At 36.0% G+C, this 26,768-nt stretch overlaps 1 long non-coding RNA gene across 8 annotated transcripts in view; it reads left to right on the top strand.

The window, feature by feature from the left end:
- The window catches only part of LOC139045987 (uncharacterized), a 366,411-nt gene extending 340,462 nt beyond the window's left edge, over positions 1 to 25,949 (top strand). For 4 of the 8 annotated variants that reach the window (XR_011505560.1, XR_011505565.1, XR_011505559.1 and 1 more), the window contains one exon: positions 20,570 to 21,123. This is a non-coding gene — a long non-coding RNA (uncharacterized lncRNA). Of the gene's footprint in view, positions 1 to 20,569; positions 21,124 to 21,947; positions 22,180 to 24,792 lie in introns of those variants that run through there. The other 4 variants (XR_011505562.1, XR_011505563.1, XR_011505561.1 and 1 more) reach the window with 4 other exon arrangements.
- Positions 25,950 to 26,768: the final 819 nt, after the last annotated feature.

Raw genomic sequence — 26,768 nt, 5'->3', positions numbered from 1 at the left:
ATTTGCTCAAGGTACAGAGCTAGACAGAAGCAAAACTGTGCCTTGAAACAGTCTTCCTGACTCAGAGATTAGTGTAATGCCCCATCACGATTACGTCCATTCGATAGCTGTGAAAGCACCCCAAGGATAAACGCACCATAGAAATAAAGTGTTGTTATTGATATTTCTTTGTTAAGATACATGTAAATATTGTATGCATATTTTTACTTAGATAATGTAAGTCTTCTGGATTATAAGATGTATGCGAAGGTTTTATGTTAAATCTATAACTATAAAGCCATGTGTAGGTAACCATCTATCTTAGGGAAGTGGTCCCTTTGGTAAAATTCATCATTTTTGTTAATTCTCTGATCACTATGCTAGAGCTTTTTATGGATTATTCTTAAGTGTAATATTCAATATATGTAATAAATTACTAGTTTCAGTGTTTCAGTTGGTGTTCCACTGGGACCTGGTTGAAAGTGTATAAAGCAACACTGCGCAGTGTTGCATTTTGAAATAATACAACTTTTGCAACAGTATAACTAAATATAATGGCATCTTTTCAAATATATTATTTTCTTTTTATCCTTAAAAAGCCAAAAACCATTTTGAGGTAAAACACGCTAAATGAAATTTCTTTAAGCCAAATGTATATGGGCAGCTTTTTAATTTTGGGTTGTATTTGTGTTTTGTAGACTTTATGCAAGAGCATTGCATATTTTTTAAACATCTTTATTGAGGTATAATTGAAGTACAATAAACTGTGCATACTTAAATACAATTTGATCAATTTTGACATATTTATCTACTGGTGAAACCATCACCACAATCAAGATAAAGAATATTTTCATCATCCCCGAAACTTTCCTCGGAGCTCTTTTGCAATCCTCGCCTCCTTCCAGCCACGTCCCCAGGCAACCATTGGCTTGCTTTTTCCCTAGTATAAATTAGTTTCCATCTTCTAGAATTTTATATAAATAGAATCATAAGTGTATACTTTTTTTGGGTCTGGCGACTTCACTCAGCACATTTTTGAGACTCATCTATGTTATTGTGTGTATAAGAATTTTCTCTTTTTTCCCCCTTGCCCTGTAGTGTTCATTATGTGGTTGGATATGCCATAATTTGCTTATCTATTCATCTGTTGGACATTCGGGATAATTTCCAGTTAATGGCTATTACAAACCAAGTTGGCAAATCTTTGTGTTCGTGTGTTTTTTCATGGGTAAATGCCTAGAAACTGGAATGGCCGCGGTATGTGTAAAGCTGAAGAAGAGTTTTCCAAAGTGGTTACCCCATGGTACATTTTCACCATCAGTGAATGAGAGGTCTGGTTCCTCAAAATCCTTGTCAGAACTTGGTCTGGTCAGTCTTTTTAGTTTTAGCCAATCTAAAGGATGTGTGGTGTCATTTCATTGTGTATTTAACTCACTTTCCTCTGAGGACTAATGATTCTTGCACCTTTTCATGTGCTTTTGGCCATTTGCCTATCTTCTTTTGTGAAGTCTGTGCAAACCTTTTGTTAATTTTCTTTTTTAAAAATGGATTATTTCTTACTATTGAACTGCAGGAGTTCTTTTTATAAGATTTTGAAAACAAGTCTTTCATCTGATGTTCTGTTAAGAAAATGTTCTTCCTGAATATGGCTCATCTTTCTTTCTCTTTTTTTTTTTGGTTGTATTTTTCCAAGAACAAAAGTTTTGAATTTTGATGAAGTCTGATTTATCAATTTTAGTTTTCATGTTTTGTATTTCTTGTGTGTATTCTATCTACAAAAACTGCCTACCATGAGATTACAAGTATTTTTTCCTATGTTTTCTTTTAGAAGTTTTATTGTTTTAGGTTGTACATTTAGGTCTGTGATCCATTTTGAGTCAATTTTTGTGTTGAGTGTGAGGACAGTCTTATACTTTTTTCCCCTTAATTTTGATTTCCAGTTGATCCAGCATCATTTGTTGAAAGGACTTTCTTTTCCCCATTGAATTGCCTTGACACAGTTGTGAAAAATCAATTGACCCTATATGTGTGGATCTATTTCTGAACACTCTATATTTTGTTCTGTACATCTATACCTTTATCTTTTTGCCAATAACCTACATTCCTGGGGTTTATAGTAAATCTTGAAATTAGCTTTATGGTAAATCTTGAAATTAGGTGAGGCAAATTCTTCAACTTTTAACTATTTAGGTCCTTTGTATTTCCAGATTAATTTTAGAATCATGTTGTCAATTTCTACAAAGGAAAACCTGGTAGATTTTGTTTGGAACTATACTGAGTCTATAGATCAGTTTGGGGAGAATTACCATCCATGGATATGGTACATCTCTCCATTTATTTATGTATTCTTTAATATAGCAATGTTTTGTAGTTTTTAGTATAGAGGTATTGGATATCTTTTCTTGGATTTATTCATTGGTATTCTTTTTTCCCCCTGCTGTAAAAAGGATTATAAAAAATTCGTTTTCAACTTTTTGCCACTAATATATCAGTATAGAATTACTTTTTTTATATTTATCAGCACCTGCTATTGCTGAATCTTTAATTAGTATGTGTAGATTTTTATGGAGTCCTTGGTATTTTCTAGCTAAACAATCATATCATATACAAATATTGGCAGTTCTACTTCTTTTTTGACTGTTATTCATTCATTTTTTTTCCTTGCATTAGTGCCATGGCTAAGACTTGCAATAAAATATTGAATAAGTGTATTGAAAGCGGATGTTCTTAACTTGTTCCTTATCTCATGGGGAGAAGCTCAGGTCTTCCACTAAGTGTTATATTAGCTCTTCGTTTTTCCTAGACGCTCTTTGTCAGTTTAAAGGTGTTCTCCACTATTCGTAATCTGCTCAATTTTTTTTCTTTTAAATCATGGAGTGTTGAATTTTGTTAAATGCTTTTCTTTTTTGCCTTTATTGAAACGATCATATGTTTTTTATCCTTTTTTCTATTAATATAGTGAAAGACATTGATTTCTGCATGTTAAACCAACCTTGCATTCCTAGGAAAAGCTCCCTCGGTTATGATATCGTTATCAAATGTAATTTAATCATATATATATATGTATAAAACATTTGTTAAGGGTTTTTACATCTATATGAGGGATATTGAAGTATTTTCTTCTTTTTACAATATCTTTTTTAGATTTTGGCATTAGTGTTCTGCTGGCCTTATAAAACCAAGTTGGGCAGGGATCCCAAATTCTTCATTTTTTGAAGATATTTATGTAAGATAAGCGACTTGAGAGTTTGCCAGGATTCACCAGTAAAAACATTTTGGCCTGGGGTTTTCTTTTAGAGAAGGTATTTGATAATTTAATTTCATATATATATTCCAGTTTTCTATTTTCTTTATGTCAGTTTTGGTAAATTGTATTTTTCAAGAAGTTTGTCAGTTTCATGTAGTTGTCACATATTTTAGTGTAATGTTGTTATGTTATCTTACCATCCTTTTAAAGTTTCTTGGGTCTGTGTTTTTCATTCCTGATAGTCATTTGTGTCCTCTCTCATTTTCTTGAACATTCCAGCCAGGGCTTTGTCAATTTTGTTGATCTTTCCAAATAACTAGCTATTAGATTTTGTCTGTTTTATTTTTCACTCATATTTGCTCTTTACTGTTTTCTTCCTTCTACTTACTTTGAGGTTAATTTGTTCATTTTTTCAGATTTTATGATGGAAACTTAGGTCATTAATTTTATATCTTTCTTCTTTGCTAATACAAGCATTTAAAGTTATGTGTTTCTCTCAAAGCCCTTCTTTAGCTTCATCCCACAGCTTTTAGTATGTTGTATTTTTGTTGTTATGCAGTTCAAAGTAATTTCTTATTATCTTGTGGATTTGTCTTTTATTCATGAATTATTTTGAAGTGTATTATTTAATTTACAGATATTTGGTGTTTTTCTAGATATGTTTTAATTTAACTATGTCATGATCAGAGAATACATTCTGTATGATTTTGATTATTTTTAATACTGAGACTTTGTTAATGAACCAGAGCATGGTCTATCTTGGTGAATGTACCATGCATATTTGAAAATAAATATGTATTCTCAAGTTGTTAGATGCATTCTATAAATGTTAATTAGACCAAGGTAGTCTGTTTTTGACATCTTTGATATCTTTGCTGACCTTTTTTTAAGGAGGGGAATCTAGTTTTTCTGTGAGTTACTCAGAGTGGGGTATTAAAATCTCTTATCAGGAGTGTGGACTTAGTTATTTCTTCCCTTAATACTGTCAATATTTGTTTTAAATCTTTTTAGGATCTATTAATTAGGTACATTGACATCGATAGTTGTCTATATGGTGAATTGCCTCTGTTATAATTTGAAATACAGGCATACTTCATTTTATTATGCCTTACTTTATTTCACTTTGCAGATATTGCATTTTTTTTGCAGATCCTCCACCAGCAAAAAGATTTTGACTTGCTGAAGGCTCAGATGATGGTTAGCATTTTTGAGCAATAAAATATTTTTTAGTTAAGGTATGTGCATTGTTTTTTTAAGACATAATGCTATTGCACGCTTAATAGACTACAGTATAGCATAAACATAACTTTCATATGCACTGGCAAACCAAAATATTCATGTGACTCACTTTATTTCAATATTCACTTTATTGCAGCGGTCTGGAACTGAACCCAAAATATCTCCGAGACATTCCTGATTCCTTTTAATCTCTGGAAATACTCTTTGTCTTGCAATTTGTTGTCTGATAGTAAAGTTTCGTTTCATGCTTACTAACTGCATAATCTATATTTTTCCGTTCATTATTGTAAACCTATTTTCTTTTTTTTTCTGTCTTCTTTTCCAAAGCCCCCCCATACATAGTTGTATATTCTAGTGTAGGTCCTTCTAGGTCTGCTATGTGGGACGCCACCTCAGCATGGCTTGATGAGTAGGTTTTAGGTCCGTGTCCAGGATCCAAACGGGCAAAACCCTGGGCCGCCGAAGCAGAGGGCGCAAACTTAACCACGCAGTTGTGGGGCTGGCCCCCTAAACCTATTTTCTTTATATGTAAAGTGTTTCTCGTACAGCTAGTATATAGTGGTTTGTGTTTTTATATCCACTCTGCCAGTCTTTGCCATTGAATTAAAGTCTTTAGACTATGGTTGAATTCAGGTTCATCAGTAAATTATTTTCTGTTTATCTTCTCTATTTTTGGATTCTCACTTCCCTTTTTCCTGCCATCTTTTAGATCATTTGCATATTTTTTCATATTCTATTTTATCTAATGTGTATATACTGTCTAAATCTCTTTGTATTTTGTTTTAGTGTTTTCTCAAGGAATTACATTAAATACCAAATATTTCCGTCTATGAAGTTTGATACCGTACCACTTCACAAAAAATGTAGGAAAGTTTCATGATATAAATTATCCCCCGCTAACCCTTATGTTATAGCTTTCATATCTATTATATCTACATACATTGAAAATCCCACCAGTTAATAAAATAATTTTTGTTTTAAATAGTTATACGTATTTTAGAGAACCTATAAAAGAAAAATAATCTTTTCCATTATGCAAGAATTTACCATTTCTGTTGCTCTTCTTTCATTCCTGAAGATCCCTGGTTCCCCCTGGTGTCATTTTCCTTCAGTGTGCAGAACTTCCATTACCATATCTTATATATCAAGTCTCCTGGGGATGAATTATCTTATTTTTCCTTTATCTGAATATGCACTTCTTTCACTTTCTGTAGAATATTTTCGCTAGTTATAGAATTCTGGGTTGACATTTCTTTTGGTCCGTAAAGATGTTGTTCTGCCATTGTGCCTCCACGGTTTCTGATGACAAATCTGTGTGTAATGGGCCATATAGATCTAGCTCTTTTCAATAATTCTTTCTTTATAAGTATTTTTCACCAGTTTGACTATGATGGGTCTGGGTGTTGTTTTCTTTGTTCTTGTGGATCACTGAGCTTCTTGAACTATAAATTAATGTATTTAACTAAATTTGGAAAACATTTGGGCATTGTTTATTAAAACAATTTCTTTTCTCAAAAACTGCATGATCTCACTTATATGTGAAATCTAAAAAAGTTGAATACTTAGAAGCAGAGAGTAGATAGTTGCCAGGGATAGGGAGGTGGGGGGAAATGGGGTGATGTTGGTCAAAGGGTACAAATTTGCAGTTATGTAGGATGAATAAGTCTAGGATCTAATGTACAGCATGATAACTATAGTTAGTCATACTATACTGAATACTGGAAATTTGCTACGAGAGTAGTGACTTTTAGAAATCATTTCACTATGTATATGTACACCAAATCATCATGTTGCATACTTTAAAATAATACAATTTTTACTAAAAAATTTTCTTTCTCAATCTCTTTCTCCTCTCCTTCTGGTATTCCAATTACATATGGTAGCTATTTGGAAATTGTCCCACAGATCTCTGAGGTTCATTTCATCTATTTCATTCTGTTTTTCAGATTGAATCATTTCGGTTGATCTATCTCCAAGCTCTGGATTCTTTCTTGCGTTATTTCCATACTGCTATTGAATTCATCCAGTGAATTTTTCATTTTCAATTCCTGTATTTTTTGCTTCCAAACATTTCGTTTCTTCTTTATTGTTCATTTTTCTCTGTTGAGAGATTCCTGTATTTTTCTTTATTTCAAGAGTGCTTTCATTTACTCGTGGAGCATAGTTATAATAGCTGCTTAAATGTCTGATTACTCCATCACCTGGATCATCTCATGGTTTGTTTTTTTTTTCCCTTAAGACTTGACCATGTTTTCCTACTTTTTTGTATGTTGAGTGGTTTTGGATTGCACTCTGGATGTTGTGAATATTCTGTTGTGTAGTGTCTATCCTAATATTCCTATTATAACTATCTGGAGGATGATGATGTTTATTTTAGTAGGCAATTAAGCCACTTAGATTCAGACCGTAAATTGTATTTCACCTCCTTTGGAAAGTGGTTCGGATCTCAGTTCTCTAAGCCTTTTCTATATTGGTTTGTGTCTCTGGGACATGTGTAATTCAGGATTAGAATGAGACTTGTACATAAGGCTCAAATCTCCATAGCTCCTAAAAGCCTTTGATAGCCTTATTTGGTGCCTTTCCATGCATGTAAGGTGATGCTTGTTCATTCACAGAATTAAGGGATCCTTTTCTCTCACTTATCTCTGGGATTCTCCCCAAACTCTCTGGCCTGCGGGAGTCCTTATTTCTGGTTCCTCTTCCCAAAAAAAGAGAATTTATCTCAGAGTTTATCTGCTTGTGCAGCTGTCATTGCTCACCATTTTGCAACTGGGGTTTTACCTTTGGGTTCATACTGCAGGAGAAAAAAACAAAAAGAAATATGGGAAACATCATAATGCAGGTCATTTTTCAAATTTTGACTCTTTTCCAGAAGGTGCATGCTTTTGAGGTCCTCAGGTGGTTGAGATTATATATATACACACACACTCATGCTCTGCTTAACAATGGAGATACATTCTGACAAATGAGTCATTAGGTGATTTTGTTGTTGTGTGAATATTGTAGAATCTACTTACACAAACCTAGATAGTATAGCCACTACAGACCTAGGCTGTACACTACTAATCTTATGGGACCACCATTGTATATGTGGTCTGGCATTGACTAAAACATCAATATGTGGCACATGACCAAATATATATAATTTAAAGATTTTAGTTGTAATCAGAGTGAAGAATGGGTGACAGTGGGCTTACCCCACCATGACTGAACCAGAACCCATATTGAATTTTTTTCCCCAGAAATAATTAACTGTATGTTAAGGTATAGAATCTTTCTTTTAAAATTGGCCAAACCGTTGTGACAAAGTTCTCTTCATTGTGAGTTGTGCAGAGAAGAGCAGAAATGATTGTTAAATTGTGTGCCTTAGAAACACACACATAGACAAGCAATTTGAGAAAATAGCTGCTATGAAACTTTAGATTCCACATTCCAACTATTCTTTGCATTTATCATTGTGTCAAGGGCATAGAAGGCAATACTATGTTTTCCCTCTCCACTGGGTTATTAATGATAAAATTGATTATATATGTGAAGTGCTTGGAGCCATCAGAATCAAGCTGTATATAAATTAAAGTGGTATTAATATTATAATGCACAACTAATCCTTGGATATTATTAAAGCTCCTTAGGACCAATTCTTTGTGGTGGTTTAAATATCTTTTAGTTAAGAATATATTTAAGAATAAAGAATTAACATTGGTGACAATATTTCCTGTTGTGAAATGCATATAGTAGGTCAGTGACAACTTCCTTATGAAGGTGAGTTTATATAATGATTAAATGTAAAAATCAAAGGGTAAATTACTGTATCTGAATGATGTACATTTTGAAAATAGTACAGTGTTCTTTTTCTGTTTATTTCTCAGAATAATCGGAGGCTCATGTGAATTGTGTATTGTGTATTTCTACTTGTTATTTTCGTAGGGATTAAGTAACTCTTAGGAAACGAAGAATAAGGGCAGCAAGGCCATTTCATGTAACAATGAAGTCAAGTTGTTTTTTAAAAAATAAAGGATGTATGGACATGTGATAAAGCATAAGATTTTCCATATGCTTTAGATACCCTTCTGACCCTGACTTGGATTAAGTTATTTAAATAGGGCTCAGATAAGGAGCACATTGCAGTTCAAGTGAAAGAATTTCCTAATGGGTGTTTTCCGAGCATTTATTATTCTTGTTTGCCCCTTGAAATTGTGGGTACGAAAATATAAATTCTCGAATTTATATTATTATTTGTAAACTGGTGCACTTTCTAGACATTTTGTTATATGTCAACAAGAATTTAAAAATTACTTACCTGATTAAGCTCTATTTTCTTGTATCAAATTACCTCAATATTTTGCATTAAAAAATTGAGATATAATTTGCATTCAGTAAAATGCACAGATCTTATGTGTAAAGCTCAATGGCTTTTCACAAATACACTTTTTATATATGTAATCCAGATGAAGATATAGAACGTTCCTATTATCTGTGAAACTTTGTTCATATCCCTTTCCTTTCAATAGCCCCCATCCGCAGCTGGAGTTAATCACTTTTTTTTTTTCTGCTGAGAAAGATTGGCCCTGAGCTAACATCTGTGCCAGACTTCATCTATTTTGTATGTGGGTGGCTGCCACAGCATGGCTGCTGCCAAGTGTAGGTACGTGCCTGGGAACCTAACACAGGCCGCCAAAGTGGAGCACTCCAAACTTAACCACTAAGTCATGGGGCTGGCCCCCGTGTGGTTAATAGCTTTTGACTTTTGTCAGCACATATTAGTTGCCTGTTCTTAAACTTTGTATAAATAGAATCATACGGTGTGTACTCTTTTACATAGTGTTTTGAGACCCGTGTAGCGTATGTATTGGGAGACCTTTCATTTCCATTGTTCAGGAGTATTTAGTTTTATCAATAGGCCCCAGTTTGCTTATCCATTTTTCTCTTGCTGGCTTGCTGCCATTTTTGAGCTATTGTAAATAAAATCACTTAGAAATTTCTCGTGCACCACTTTTTGTGGCTATAGTTCACATTTCTCATATTATTTAAGTTCATTATAAACTATTTTGATTATAGAAATTTGTTGAATTTTTTTTTCATGTCAACTTTTAGATGATATTATGCTATAAAAAGAAGAAATGGTCCTAAGATATAAAAGTTATAATAAAAATTTTAACTTTTTAAAAAGATGGTTCTTGCTTTTTCAAAACATAGATTATCCATATTTGGTTCTCTTATGCAAACTAAAGAAAAATTAAACTTTGTAAATCTACTAAAAACATATGGAAATTAAAACATACTACATATATGAAATTTTGCCTTTTCCAAACAACTTGTATGAGTATTTCACCCCTCAAAGACCAACCACATGGTTCTCTCTCTTTTCTCCTGTATGCTATTTCACTATACTATATAAGAAGCAACTTACGTATCCATCTCCTGAGGAGACCATAAGCTCCTGGGACACAAAGACCGTCTGTGTCACACTCCTTGCTCGTCTTCTATCGCTAGCATCTAGCACTTTGCCTGGCACATCGTAAGTACACATTGTATGTTATGTGCACTGAATAACTGCCTTTTGTCTAGGGTGTTTATTTGCCTTACAAAAGTCGTTTTTGCTATGGAAACATAACACACACTTCATTTTAGCTCAGGAGTTTGCTATTCCCTTTATGTCTGAAGTCCTTTGTTTATTACACAAGCTGACTTATCCCAGTTTCCTGTTTATAGAGAGTAGGCTTTTGATGAAAATGCACACTACCAAAAACCTATAAAAGATTTCTGTTTTGTTCGCTTGATAACGTTATGTTAAACTTCACTGATGTGTCATTGAGAAAAATAACTTCATGTGAAGACATTCTATATATATATGCACACACACACGTACATATATATACACGTATATTCTTAACTCCTCTTTGCTCCTAGGGTATGGAGTATTTAGTGCACTATATACTTAGTGCATAGAATACAAACATCATTTTCTTTATCTTTTTTGAACGTTGGCAAAAGACAATATCTCTTTTGCACAATTAAAAGACCTCAAAATTATGCATGATTTTCATTACTACTGGGATTTCTATGTTGAATAAAGGTCATTATTCTAATCACCTCAGACCTCTTGTTTTTTCTTCCTAATAGATCTTTGCAGTGCCCATCTGTCTATGGTTCATGGTATAACTTTTTGATAAAGGCAGGATGGCAGATGGACAGCAGGTGGGAGTTTTGCCCTGCCTCTTGGTTCAGATCCTGGCCCAGGCAGAAACTGTCAGGAACTGTCAGTTTGTCCTCGCAGCTTGTGGGCTCCAGTCCTGTGTTTGGCATCCCAGCCAAGGGTCTGAATTGTTGCAAAGCTGGACCAGCTATTGGTCATTATGACTAGTTAATGGTTAGAGACTCACAATGAGGGTGGGGGCACCCAGTGGGTCTGTAGAAACACTTGGGAGGAAATGTCCATTCTATTTCACTATGTCCTGGATCCTCAAGACCCCAGAGTCACCTTGTTCTCAAGATCAAAGTTGCATAATTTGGAAAATACTATTGTCATTCTAGGTATTTACATATTGTTAAAATATCTCAGTTTCCCAAAAGTCTTTCTTTCTGTATAAAAATCACACAAGGAAGCAAGTGAGAAATAGAGACAGACAGACAGTGACTTGATCCTTAAACCAAATATTTTTGTCTAAATTGTTGGATAACTTGTCATCTTCTGGAATTCCTAAGGGTACTGCATGATTAAAACTTGGACTAATGATAACATTTTCAATGCAGTAACTATAACTCCTCCTACCAAAGTATTGAAAGACAGTTCATGAGATTGCCAGTCTTTACAAGAGGAAAGAAAGAGTCTTCTTTTTTTTTTTTTTATTCTGAACTATGGGCACATACTCTCTTTTTTTGTATGTGCATAAATTTGCAGCTTCACAAGCGACTCTCTTTTAGATAGAAACCGGATTGGAGTAAACAGATGAGGCCGGGTAAATCCTCCTAATGGAGGGTAAGCCTTGGCAGTGACTATGAAGAAAAGGCAATAGTGAGTCAAATCTTATGCTGAGCTAAGAGTTTTTTTCTGACCTGTGTAGTTTCTTCAGACGTAAAGGTTCACAGAGGTCATACCGTGCCTTTTCCTCAGCCGAGCGGAGTCCCAATTTTGATTAGTAACACAGGAGAGGCCATGTAAGGAATATGTGTCCACGGATATTTAAATAATTGTCCACCATAAGTATAGAAAACTGTCACCCTCTCCCTCCCAGCCATCCCGAACTTATCATTCAGTATTAAAGGAGACCCTTAGAATACTCCATTGCTTCCTTGTACTCTGAATTAAATTGAAATGTTCTGCCCTGCTGGTTAATAGTATTTCTGTTCATAAAACATATTATGACTAGATTATGACATTACGACATGTAATGATACAAATTGTTGATGTTTGAATATTTTCTTGCATTCTGGGAGTCGACTTCCTGCTACATATGTGTAACAAATTATGTTGTTCCAAATTATATCAATAATATTGGGTTGTTATACTCAAATTGTGTTTGCATTAGTTCGAGATTCCTTCAATCTAATTTAGATATCTGGGGTGTTAACCACCATAGGACACTTTAAAACTTAGATTATAAGAAATTGCTGGGCAATCATTTATCTAAACCTTGAGTAATCTGTGCGTTATAAAATGAATATACATTGTATTCCATGTTCCCTCAGATATTTTTCTTTTCAATTTTCTTCTTTCATAATTTAATAAATATATTTAAGTTTTGCAAAACTCTGTGCGTATATCCTCGGGTGAGATTGTGTGTGTGTGTGTGTGTGTGTGTGTGTGTGTGTGTAATTATCCATCAGATTATATATTTGACGGGTGACCAAAGTACCTTCCTTTTGGAACCTTGGCATTCTATCTGGGGCTTCTTTGAAACCAACTCATTTATTCTTTCCTTTAAAAAGAATCTTGAAATAGAAAAAAACTTGTCACAGAGTTGCCCAGCGTGGCCTAAAGGACTGTGTTACACCCCTGCCAGCTATAAATGTACTTGAACGTGGATCTTGCTAACATGATTTCAGGTGAGGTGTGGACAGGATCTAATTAGTTATAAATCTGTAAATGCTTGAACAGAGGCTTAGCTGGAAATTCTCCATCTGACTGGTACTACGGCAACACTCTAATCCCAGAAAGCTGTCTTATCATGAATTCCCATTAGCCACGGAGTTAAGGCAAAGTCATGAACTTGAGGAAACTAAGCAATCTCTGTGACTTAGCCAGTTAGCTAGAAGCTCCACCTTGCCAGTGCTGTCTGCTTTCCCCAGTCTTGTTCTTGCTTTGGGGAGGCAGCTTTAGATGAAAGGTTACAGCAATGAGCTGTTCTACAGAAAATTTGAAGCTGACTTACATTGAACGTCTTCCATACACAGTTAATTTCTTGTATTTAATCATCCTTTAGATAGTATAGAGCTTATGGGTTTCAAAGTGCTTTAGCCATGCTTTATCTCTTTTGATTTTTAAAAAACGCCGTTAGGCAAGCAGAGAAGAAACTCAAAAATATCAAGAAAACAATCAAAGTTCAGCATGCAATTTGATTAATTATTGCCTTTTGTATTGGATTATATAGTGGCAAACTAAAAAAGTCCTTACCTGCAAAAAAACCTACATTCAAATAGGCAATGCAAACGATAAACAGATGAGCATATGCTAGAAAGTCAAATTTTAATAAATGTTATCACAAATACTAAAGCAGGCAAAATTGTCAGGGAGAGGGGGTTTCTACTTTATGTAGGGTGGTCAGAGAAAGTCTCTGATTGTGTGTGCATGTATATATTTCACATTTAGCTTTTTTACTGAGATATTTACAGATTAAGAATCGCACAAATCTTAAGCATCCAGTTTGATGAGTTTTAATAAGTGTAACCTGCACCCCTATCAATATGTAGAACCATTTCTATTACCAGAAAAAGATCGCTCCTGCCCTTTTCCAGTCAGTCCTGTCATCATCACTTTGAGGCAACCTCTGGTCTGCCTCTTTCACCATAGATCAGTTTTGCCTGTTCTGGAACTTTGTATAAGTGGAATAATGCAATAGGCACTCTTTTGTGTCTGGATTCTTTCTTCCTCTTAAGATTTTTGGTGCTCTTCCATGTTATTGCTCTATTGTGAGCTTTATATTGTGTTCTGTTGTCTGGACATAACTGCGATGTGTTGAGCCATTGTCCTGCTGATGGATATTTAGATTGTTTCCGGTCTGGGGCCATTATAAATAAAGCTGTTAGGCACATTTTTGTATCAGATTTTTATGTATATGTGTTTACATTTCTCTCAGGTAAATACTAAAGGTAGGTGTTGAACTTTATAACTAATTTGCCTACCAGTTTACGAAGAGGTTGTACCGTTTTACCCTCCTACCAGCAATGTAAGAGAGTTCTGCTTTTGTCACATCTTCATCGACCCTGGGTGTTGTCAGTCTTTTAAATCTTATCCATTTAAATGGGTATTTAATTGTGTCTCATGTGGTTTTGATTTGCATTTCCATATGACTAATGAGGGTGAACACTATTTCATGTGCTTATTGGCTGTTTATACGTGTTCATTTGTGAAGTGCATGTTCAAGTCCTTTGCCCATATTTTATTGTATTTATTTTATTTTTTTGAGGAAGATTAGCCCTGGGCTAACTACTGCCAATCCTCCTCTTTTTTGCTAAGGAAGACTGGCCCTGAGCGAACATCTATGCCCATCTTCCTCTGCTTTATACGTGGGATGCCTACCACAGCATGGCTTTTGCCAAGCAGTGCCATGTCTGCACCCGGGATCGGAACTGGTGAACCCTGGGCCACCGAGAAGCGGAACATGTGAACTTAACCTCTGTGCCACCGGGCCGGCCATTTTGCCCATATTTTAAATTGAGTTATCTTTTTATTATTGAATTGTACGAGTTAGATAGAAGTCCTTTGTCAGATATATATCTTGCGAATATTTTCTCCCAGTCTGTAGCTTTACCTACTCATTTTCTTAATGATGTCTTTCAAAGGGCAAACATTTTAATTTTGATGAAGTCCACTTTATAATTTTTTCTTTAATTGTCAATATTTTCTTCTACTCCCTGAGAAATTTTTCCTTCCCCAAGATAACAAAGATATTCTCTTATGTTTTCCTCCAAAAATTTTATAGTTTAGTTTTGATGTTTAGATCTATGATAATCTAGAATACATTTTTGTGTATAGTGTGAGGTATGGGTAAAAAGTTCATTTTTTCCCCCAAATAAATAGCCAATTCTTCTGACATTTCTGGTTGAGAAGATTTTCCTTTATCGATAGAAACACTTTGGAGCCTTGGTTGAAAAATCAATATTTTGGGCTTCTATTTAGGATGTATAAAGATGAAAAGAGCAATGTTCCCACCCTCACAACAACAACAAAATGGTAGAAGATTTGCAAATACATAACTTTTCTTGAACCCATAAGAGAGCTGAGGTCCCAAGGAAACCAACTAACCTGAAATCTAAGGAAGGACAAGTGCTTCTAAGCAGCAATGAGGTGTAAGCACTGGCTTACTGGAGCCAGATGTGTAAGGACACTGGTATGAAGAATTCAACTAAAATTTTTAACAAATTGCAAGAAGCCAAGTATGCAATAGCAAGAGAAGATAAAACCCCTGGGATTGTAGACACAAGGGGAATTTTCAGTCATTCCAGGGGAATGTTGGGGAAGAGCAACAAACTCTGGTCCTTAGGGTACTGGTGAAAGCTCATTGCAGCTGGAAGAGGATAGAGAATAAAACCCCTTTATTCCTGGGAGAGGGGCAGGAATGCATCGCAGGCCCAGACCTACAGGAAGGAGTGGAGCAGGACCCATGAGAAGGTTCCATTTCTAAGACCCAGGGACTCAGTGTCTGCCCAATTAACCAGAGCATCAGAGAACACACCAACTCCCACAACCTGGCCAACAAGGGCGAGTGACTAATGCTAGTATGATTCCCAATTTACAGATGGAAAACTAAGGATGAAGAAATTAAAGGAGTTGCCCAAAAATCTCACAGCCAGTAAATGGAAAAGCTGAGATTTGAGCCAAGATAATCTGGATCCAAAGTCCTCATAACCACTGTGCATTACTGCAGAGGCAAGAGAGTTGGGATGTGGAGAGAAATAAGGCAATTCTGAACAGTAGGATGTTCCAGAATAGAGGGAAGTGCTTGAGGAAACATATGGTTTTAAGAAAGGAGTGCGGTCCACAAGGCCAAATTTAACAGAGCTGTTAAACCAGGTGAGGGACGAAAAGTGTCCATTGGACTCAGCAATTTAGAAAATAGTCTGTAAATTTAGCAGTAAGTAGTTTCACTAGAATGGTAAAGATTGAAACCGCAATCTATTGGATTCAGAAATAATATGGAGTGAAGAAGATGGATCAGTAAAACTATCCCACTTGCCCCAAATTTTGGATAAGAAGAGGATTGGTGCATAGGTAGTGAGTGTCATGGGAGCAGGAGTGGTTTTTAGGGATACAAGTGATTTGAATTTGTTCATGACAAAGGGAAGAAGACAGAATGGGAAAGTTTGTCATAAGAAAGAAAAATAGAGTTACAGTAGTGTAAGGAGGTTTGTTGATGTGTCTGGAATATGTATTAAGGGGGTTTTCTGAAAGTACAAATACCCTTACATGCAATCCTAAAAGATGTAAAATTTGTACAGTTTCAGTATATTCCTTTGTCAGATAAAACATCTATACTTAGAGATGTATATATTAATCTCACATATGTCTTCCTTGTAATTTTGTTTTTTTGAATGAGCTAGCCAGGACAAAGTTGTTGCATCTTCGCTGATATGTATTGATATGCACTCTGGAAGAATACAGCTTTTTGGTAATGGCGCAATAAACAACTGTCACTCTAATATGGTAATATGTAATAGACACCATAACTCATCTTCCATCTTACTTGACATAATAGAAAGTGGCTTGAAAAAAGAGAGCCCAAAGAACCAAGCTGAAATTCCAGGAAGCACAAGTTTTAGGATTTCTACTATTACAGTGATGTCTTTGAAGGCAAGAACTGTGTAAACTTTCATGTCTTTATCACCATTCCTAGTGTAGTAGATGCCTCAAAATGTCAAATCTATTGAAAGGGAGGATGCATTTATGTAAGTCTGTTACCAACATTTTAAAGCATATGGCTATTTAAACATTTTTTTATTCTACATTTGACCACTGGTAGAACCTCTAAAAATCCTGGAATTTCAACTACAGACATGAAGTTTCAGCTGACTTGAGAGATTTAGTTATGATAGCCATTTACCTTGGTCAATCTAGAAGGCATTCCGCCTGGCATAAACGCTGGAAACATTCTTCTCTTATGCTTCTAAAGCCTCGACTGTGTCGGTAAGATCATATAGTCAGGTCCATTTCCATAATATCCATCTTATTCTAAATATTCACTCCTTCCAATAATACAAATGCAGTACATTTATTGTTTCTTAAAATGCATTTTTTACTCTAAACATATGAGATGGGTTTATTTATATCTATATCTTAAATATTAACACATATTAATGAAAAAGTAAAGTTTTTATTTGGAAATTGAATTGACATTGGGAACTTTAGGTTGGCTGTCGCAGTGGGTCACATGAAAGAACTTGGCCAAGTTTATCAGCCATATTTGGCCTAGTTTTCTGCATATGTTTGCCAGATGCAAAAGCCAGTTTATTGCTTGAGGGCACAGAAACCTGGAGGAAAGACTGGGAAATTGTGCATTTAATCCACTGGGTGTCTTTCTTTTTGCTTAGATTTTGCCTAGAGAGGTCTGATTGTACCTGTAGAATGTAAATAGGAGAATGAGGCTTCTCTTTGCCTTTCATAGCTGCAGAGTGTTATAGACGGCTCTTGTCAAGCATTTTTGGGAGCACAGCTGTAAAAAAAAAAAAAAATTAAAAGTATGAGCTTTATGGTAAAATTATAGTTCTAGGTATAAATGATTAAACAAATGAGTGAATTAACAAACACATTCTTTTTATTTAGGGGGTCTCAATTCCCCGCAGAATTTATCACTTAAAATGGAACACCATGAAAATATTTGTATTCATATGAAGTTAGTCCCATATGTAACACATTTCAGAATTTTTGACAAATCAATCTCACAATTAAAGGTCATATATTTATAGCTGATTCCAACCCCAAAATGAATAGAGATGTCAAAGCGTTGAGCATATTGGTTGTTTACACATGAATAAGCAAGATGGCAGAAATTATTTTCCAGCAGATCTGGGTTTTTTGCCTTCGCCTGTTTTTGATAGTTCTTCTACTTGCAATTTTCAGAGAATATTTTCTCGTATTTATATTAGCATAATTAGCATATGTATAATTCCATAGTGGTATATGTAAATGCTCCCCCTTGGCACAGGGGAAGAATGGGTGTGGGTTTTTATTTCCCTTGCTAAAATAACTTTAGACTATTTAGTAGTTAGGGGATAATTGTAGTTTTTCTTTTTAATTGGAATTAATAGTTTTAAGTGATGGCAGTGGCCTATTGAGTTCATTTTTAAGTCAAGGATCTTAATATTCCTGGGCAGGTGTTTGAGTTTCAGGATTTGGAAGAACAGAATTCTGACACATTTGTTACGTTTTTCCCTTGACCACATTGGGCATTTGAATAACATAGTCACTTTTTAGCTATCAAAGGAAATCATGTATTATTCTCATAAAACCTTCACATAACCAGACACCTGAACACTAACTCAAGGTCATGACCTACCTCCAGAAGGAGTCTTCCTGTAACGATTCTCAGATCGCTGGAAAATGTCATCTTTGAGGAAAATGTTTTAATGAAGTTTACCAAACTTATTTTTTAATGCTGCTTGTGTGTGCATAGCCAACTGCAGATGCTCCAGAGAGGAGCTCTTTGTGGCGCCTTGAGACTGTTGAAACATGAAATGGCCAGTGATAAATAGGCAAGAAGTGGAGATGCGTGGCTCTCAGGTCTTCCGAGTCACTGTGTATTCTACATTTCTCTTTCCCTTTGTGGTTTACAGATTTATCGAGAAGCATTTTCTACTGTCTAAGTAATTCCTTGCATCCCAAAATTTGTAATGAAACTTCTACCTGTAGAATTAGTGTGAAATTCTAGTAAACATTTGAGGCATGGAAAAAATTGATTTGGAAACCCTGAAAGTCATGATATTAAAATCATACAGCGCTGGACTTGCGCAGGGGTATTATAATTACATTGGTCTGTCTTCCCCCCTATATTGAGATTTAACTAAGAGCAGGAACAATTACCTTTAAGATTTCCAATCTCTAACACAATATTTGTTATATTGGGAGTGTTCAGTAGATACTAGTTGAATGAGGAAAATGGTGAATGAAGAAGTTTAATGACTCATCAGGATTTCTCTCTTTTGTAATCTTCCCTGAAGTCATGTGGTTTTTTGCTTAGGTAAGTGGCAGGAATTCATGTCCATATATTCCCTCTTGGATTGATTGACATTGTCAAGGAAGTTTTATATTAGTAGTAAAAAGAACACTGGTATTATAATACAAGTACTTAAGTTTAAATTTTGTCTTCACTGCTCATGTGCTGTGCCTCACTACAAAAATTATTTATTTTCCCTGAGTCTTCATTTCTTCATCTATAAAGTGGGTTAATAACATCTACTCCATGTGATTGTTATTTCACGAAGTTATCTTTCTTCTTTTATTCAAGGAGCTCTTGAAATCTCCCCTAATCTTAAACCACCTAGCTTATGTGGTAAGGATAAAATTTTGAAATATTTAATGAGGCTTTTCAAAAGTTCCCTGTAAATCTTGTTACCCTGCAACTGCCACATTCATGGAATCAATGGCCTTTATTGCTTTAGGCGTGGGGCAAATGCAGTCTAGATTCTAGAACAAATGTGTCATTGTGCAGTTGTCAGAGAAGTTCTTATACAAGCCCAGATTTGTTGAAAATGCTAAAGCTTCCATTTATTGAGAAGAAAGCCTGAGAATCTAAGACTAGAGCTTTTAAAAGTGAGACCCAACTACATAGGAAGGGAAGCCCCCCACCCTGCCCCCAGTATTGCAGAATGATGCTTGATGAGAGATGGAGGATGTGGGCAGAAAGCAAGGCAATTTAAAAAGTAAACAAGAAGGTTGAGGAGGGAGATGAGAGCAAAGGAAGCTGTGTCAACTTTCCCCTCTGGAACCCCAGGGAAATGCCTCTTGGGAATCTCTAAACCACCTTGGCATGGGCAGTAGAGTTGAAAAGTGGTCTGTTGAGAAAAGGCCATTTTACTCACCTCTCCTCCAGGTACCTGATGTCTTAGAATTGGCCCAGACATTCTGGTGGGGCGGAGATAATGAACTGAGCTTCTAAGTGGGAATCAACACACCTCACAGGAGTCCCAGTATCACAGATCAAGGGGCAGCTGTGGCAGAGGCTTCAGGGTGCCCCTCTCCACCTGGGGTCCTGGCACTGGATGCAGCCAAGCCTCTGAGATGAAGAGTCTGGTTGATCAGGGGAGAGGGCCAGAAGCAATCATTGTCCCATTCCTCTATTGAGAGGACCACCCCGGAAACTTCAGAACCAGATATCGTGGAGGTAGGGACCAGAGACCAGACACCAGGCCGGATTAGCCCTGCCTTACTCAGGATGTAGCAGCCCACCCAGGAAGGGCCATCGCTGAAGCAGACACTCCGCCCCCGCCACCACATAGTACATAAACTTCTTCTTGGGGAGATGCCAGGATGTCAGGAGAAGGGGGAAGGGAGAGCAAAACCAGAAAGACTAAACATTTTCCCCAAATTGACTATTTTCTAAAGAACCTCAGTTATACCAAATGAACAAGCTTTAAATTTTTATTTTGCTTCATTACCACCAAGTATGAGTGAAGACTTTTGAGCAAGATGAAGTCAATTATGTGATGGGATAAACAATTTTTGAAAAAATTAGTTTTTGCCCATCTGTGTTATAATGAGTAAATTTCAAATCCACCACACTAGTCTGCCTTCCTCTTGGTTTATAACTTACATATGTATAGCGTTCTCAGTTATAATTTTTGTGTTTGTAACATTTTGTGATGTGCAGAATGCTTTCACATATACCCTCTCATCTGTTTCCTACCATAACACACTGAGGTAATGTCCATATTATTATGCTTATGTTTCAGGTGAGGAAATTGAAGATTTGTCCAAGAGCAGACAGCTGATGAGAGAGAGAAAGCAGAAAGAGAACAGCTTACAGCTCAAGTCCTCTTTCTATGCTCTGGAACCACCATAAATGCTACTTGCTTGGACCTCGTTTTGTTTCTTTCTGGAACTCTGTACTCTGTTTGCAATGGTATGGTTGGTTGTTAGGACCGCTTATGTGTATTTTTTTTTAATTTAAAGAAATATTGCTGCAAAGCTTTTCCAGGATGTATTTAAAAAGGAGGTATTCTCTGGTTATCTAGCATTCAACTGATTCTTTCAATTTGGTTGGTTTAGTCAAAGTTTGAGTAGAAGAGTCTGTCTAGGTAATGGTTTTTGAGGACACTTGGGCAAAACAAAAAAAAATAGCCTATGGAAAACTCATTCTGATCATTTCATACCTAGGAAAAATGCAGAGAACAATAAAAATGAGTCAATATTTTATAAATTCAAGGCCAGTATTCTATGTCAATGTCAATGGTGTATGAGTTCCAAAGGATTTGTGTCACTATTAAATTACAAATGATTTGCTCTTATTTGATGTGTAGTAGATTTAGCTGTATAATGGATGGAAACAAACAGAATACAAGGGATAGAGAGCAAACATATTTTGTAAGGCAATTGCAAGCTTCTTATGAGCTTCAGTACAAAGGAATAGAGACCATCTCATCTCTTTGCTATTCATTCATCTTTAGCATTAGTGAACTCATGGCTTGTATTCTTGACCTTGACCTAGAGCCCTGAAGCGCTTCCTGTCTTTGCCCTGCTTCAGCAGGTACATTTCAGGAGAGTGAGCGTGTATTACCTATCTGTAACCCAGATCTCAGGTAGATGGGTGCTATTAGAACTGGGAGAGAGCTGTCATTTGATGTTCAAGGATTTCCCACTTTTGTATATGTTTGCATACTGTATGTTACCTTTCATTTTAAGCTTTTTATTCTCACTATTCAAGCTAGTTGAATTTGTTGAGCTATTGTTCATAATTGTAGAAATAGATCTGTAGAGCTTTCTTCAATGACCATTTTCACTGCTAATGTATTTTGTAACGAGCCAGGTTTATGGAAAACCCAGTTTTCATGTTTTTCTGAGAGGTACATGTCAAAGAAGGTTTTTCATTCCTTGCTTAGCAATTTTTAGTTTCCACCAGAGTTCAGTGGACCATACAGTATGTATGGACCAAACATCCCACCAGTTACACAACTTACTCTTACTATTTAAGCAGCTTCTTTTAGGGGATTGAGAGAGCATGTTGGCCCTTTTATATAACTTATTTTCGAAGTCAGATCAAATTCGCCATTAGGGTGTTGTGAATTCACATCTTAAATTCTTTTGGAATTCTTTTTATATTCATATTTTTAGAGTCGTCACGCCAAGCAGAATTTTTCCAGGCCATCTCTACTGATCACCACTGATGAAAGAGGGTGAGATGAGCAAACCCATGTTTTTTGTTTGTTTTTTCCACTTTTATTGAGAAATTATTGACATACATCACTGTATAAGTTAAGCATATAGCATGATGGTTTGATTTACATATATTGTGAAATGATTACCACAATGGATTCAGCTAACGCTCATCGTCTCATATAGATACAATAAAATGAAAAGAAAGTTGCCAGCCCTGTGGCGTAGCAATTACGTTTGCGTGCTCTGCTTCGGTGGGCTGGGATTCACTGCTTCGGATCCCGGGCATGGACCTACAAACTGCTTGTCAAGCCATGCTGTGGCAGGTGTCCCACATATAAAATAGAGGAAGATGGGCACAGATGTTAGCCCAGGGCTCATTTTCCTAAAAAAAATTAAATAAATAAAATGTAGAAAAGGACAAATTTTTTTTCCTCATGATAACTCAGGATTCATTAACAACTTTCTTGTATATAATACAGCAGTGTTAGCTATAGTCATCATGATGTACATTACATATGAAGGACTTATTTGTCTTATAACTGGAACTTTGTATTCTTTGATCACCTTCCTCCACTTCCCCCTCCCCCTACACTCTGCCTCTGGTAATCATGAGTCTGATCTCTTTTTCTATGAGTTTGGTTTGGTTTGGTTTGGTTTGGTCTTTTAGATTCCGCGTATAAGTGAGATCATCCAATACCTGTCTTTCCCTGTCTGATTTATTTCACTTAGCATGATGCCCTCAAGGTCCATCCAGGTTGTCACAAATAGTAGGATTTCCTTGTTTTTTTTTATGGGTGAATAGTATTCCACTGTATATATATACCAAAACTTCTTTATCCATTCATCCATCAATGGACACTTAAGTTGTTTCCATTTTCTTGGCTATTGTAAATAATGTTGCTGTAGACATGAGGGTGCACGTATCTTTTCGAGTTAGTGTTTTTGTTTCCTTTCAAACCCCATGTTTTTGTATGCCTATGATGGTGAGCCTCTTTGCTACACACTTTATGTTGATCATTATTTGATACAGTGGATAGTAAATTAAAATATGCTCAAGTTAAATAAATTAAATCACCTTACCATCACTTTAGAAAAATGACAACACAACAGGTATACAATTTAAAATGACTTGTTGGAATATTTTTAGCTAGATTGGGAGAACATTTCTACTGATAAGCCCATTTGATTTATCAAAATTTTCCGTATTATTTGTTAATGAATTCAATGTTCTTAATATCCACATCTCATTTTTTCCCTACTGATATTGGCTCCATGGTGTAGCATATAAATATAATGAAAAATATCCCTTCCTGTATTAAAAATTGAAAAAAATACCTCCATTGAATTCACATGGAGTTATATAGCTTGAGTTATAGCTAGGGCAACGACGTAAGAAAGGTGTTGAAACATTATAAAAGAGGATGCACTGGGACGTGTAGTAATAATGTGCTTACAGTGAGCCTAATCTTGCCATTATTTTTAGATGAGAGTTTTCTTTTTTATCTTTTATGTGTTTTACATGCAATTATTTTTTCTGTTGGTTCTCCCATTTCCGCTTAGCTCTTCCAATGTTATCGTTTTTCTCTGTTTTTTTAAATATAAAAATGATATTAACTGGAAAGTGTAAATAGCTTTGAGCCATTTAAGTTGGGAGGGAGAGAGAATTTGCCAGGCCTCAAATATCTCCACATCTGAATCTAGAACATAGCACATATTGATATGAGTTCTCTAATTCATGTCTATTTGAAGTATTGTGCACACATTTCAGCAAATTTTGGCAAAAGCCGTGTCCTCTGATGAGGAAGTGACTGTCCTCTTCTTGTGTCATTTCCCAGCCCTGAAGTCTTGTTTACACCAAGCTCCTTTGTTAAGGATTCAACATAAAGGTCTTTGATACTGTCGAGCCCATCCCTGACTCATTATTAGCCGACACTTTGTGTCTGGCTGGCAGTTTTTCCATGAGTGGTAAGGTCAGCCTCGTGCGATATTACACAACCTCCCCCATTCCTTGTGCGTCAGTGAGAACCAAGTGACTCTTCACAGTGAAAAACAAGATCTTGGAGTAGGATAGAAAGATGACCAATCTCCAAACAAAGCAAACCAATGTTCAGCCTAGAAGGATTCTCTTTTGTTTATTATTCATCTTACTGATTCTCTGTGAACAGCTTTCTCTTGCTAAAGTACTCTTTAAAATTTGTCTTTCCCATAGGTAATCGTCATCTATAATTGTGATTTCTCTCCTTAATTCATAAGGTTATGGAACAGCTGAAGGCAATTCAGGATCAGCACAGTGTAGTGAAGAGAATATTGAGTCAGCTAACCTTCCATCCAGGTGCCCATTGGAAGGACCCTTAGCTTCTTTTTGTCTGTGACCTCACCTGGACAGTGGCAATAAGCATTTGCCTCACAGGGTTGATGTATATTTAGTGTGTAAAGAATAACTTTGTAAACTGTAAAAAACTATTCAATTGAAAATGGGCTACTATGCTTTTAAGAGCCAGAAGAGTTTGCTCTCATCATTTTAGAGACGGTCAGGTTATTGGAACCTTTTAGAAATTGTAGCATAATGTTGTAGAAGGAGTGATTTAATAAATATTGGCTTAAACTGATGGGATTTTCAATAGCCCAATTGCACCATTTTTTTATTACTTTGCCTCTGTAAGGCTATCATGCTATATTGGAAAATCTTCTTCCTTTAACCATGAAATTAAAAATAGAACTGGGTTTGAGTTCACTGCTACTCCTTCAGTGTCTTATGGGCAATGTATTTTGAGTAATGTGTTCCTTCCAATTGTTTCAGCTCTGTTACCCATCCTCCTTGCTCCGTCCTTTCTTCACTGCTTGGAAAGAAGCCGTGGGGAATTTCCTTTGACTCCTCTCTGCCTGGTTTTTGATGGACACACACACAAAGGTTTTTTTTTTTTAATTGCCTTTTTGAGAAGCAGGTGTCTAATTCCAATTCAGAGAAAATGTAACATATATTTTAAACCTGGTGGTGGATGCACCAATTAAGGAACCTATAAATCAAGTTGAACTTTGGAGCCGACATGATTGTTGGGGCTCGCCATCTTCGTAATGAAAGTCTTTGCCATTATAATCTCACTTGGCACAGAAGAAGTTGTCCCCTGGGAGATGCCTTGCCAAATCTTCATCCATAATTCTGAACTGATTCCAAGCCAGCCTGTTATCTGAAAACGACTTCACATCCCTTCTTTATGGTCTATGCCCTTAACCTCAAGGATTCAGTTTGTGAACATTGAAACAGCCAGAAACTACAGAAGAGTGCCTTTTTAAAAATTATGGTCATTAAGGTGTAATGCCATCTGGACTCAAGGGGTGGCAAAGATGCTGAGCAGCTTCTTGTTCGTTAAGACTGAAATATTTATATGAGCAGGAATAATAGTATATTTTAGAATCTGTGTGGTATGAAATTGAGCACCAATGCAATTAGATAATATTGACAGCACCTATTGTAATTATGTAAATAACATCAGGTTCAGCTCTCCTTTATCTTTCCTTTCCACGTGCATGTGTAAGGAGCAGGCTAGAAAGTGAGCAAATGCTGGGCAGGAGTGCTTGGCTATTTATGTACCTGAAAGAGTAGCCTGAAGCTTACATTCCCCAGAGTTATTTTTTCCTCCAAATTAAGCAAGTCCAGTGGATTGCACAGAAGGGACATACAAATATGTGTTTATTTAGAGGAATGCTTGGTGATAAAGCATCCACATGAGAACGCAGTAGGTCCATTTGAGTTTTTCCATTTCAGAGCTGTGTGTTTGGATCCCACTTGACTAATACCAATGCTTTTTTTGGTTACCTTTCAAACAGATAATTTTAAATTGTGCTCCATAGGGATGTTTTCTGTGTCTAGCTGCCTATCAATCTTTCCATCTCAATGCAGACGTATTTGATTAGTGTATTTAAAGTAATAAAGATGTCAACAGTAGTGTCACCTTGATTGATGCTAATTATAAGTCTTTAATGGTTCCTCTGCTTTGGCCACTATCCTCGCAGATTGTGATTTTTATGGTGAAAATAGTGCCCTGCTGTCCAAAGGCTTAATCATAAATTCTGGTCTATCTTTCTTTAATGTTTCTGCATGCAGTGGTATAATGCCAGTAACATACATTATCTTTGTTCGTTAAAAGCAAGCAGTGACTTTCATCGGGGTGATTAATTCATTTATGAGGAGTTTGAAGAATCCTTGTTGGGATCACAGCAGAGGTTATGATGATTATGCTTGCTGGGCATTAGAATTAGCAGCAGCGTTACACAGGCTGTCTGAAAATAATTGAGGATTTTCATGCAGTCCCTGTTTAACACATTAATGTTGTAAATGAGACTATCACTGCAATGGTAAAAAGACCTAGGTTTTGCAACCCGAAGATGCTATCACTATGTGGCTGTCACACCAATGAAACTGAAAGCAAGTTAAATTATCTGAGGGCTTTCCTTCTTTAGAACAAACAGTCTGGTTAAACAGATTTGGGGTCACTCAATTTGAAATATCGGTTGATGAAAATGTCGTTTCCACTGGGGTTTTTCAGGCTGAATTTTCACAGTGCTAATGTATGTTTAGTCTTTAATCTCCTTACTCTCAAGCGCAGAGAGAGTTTTAAATGAGAGCAAATGTGCCCAGTCCTATATAATTTATAGGACTTTCAAGGTATGGATAATTTGCTTATGTAAATATGCCCATATATCCCACACAATAGTACTTCTCTGAAATGCCATATCTTATTGAAGAGAAACTGAACATAAATTAAAAGGATGCTT

This window comes from Equus asinus, chromosome 8 (assembly GCF_041296235.1).
Source record: "Equus asinus isolate D_3611 breed Donkey chromosome 8, EquAss-T2T_v2, whole genome shotgun sequence".
NCBI classification, from domain to species: domain Eukaryota; kingdom Metazoa; phylum Chordata; class Mammalia; order Perissodactyla; family Equidae; genus Equus; species Equus asinus.
The sequence above is the reverse complement of the archived record's forward strand: the minus strand, read 5'-3'. Positions and strand labels throughout refer to the sequence as shown.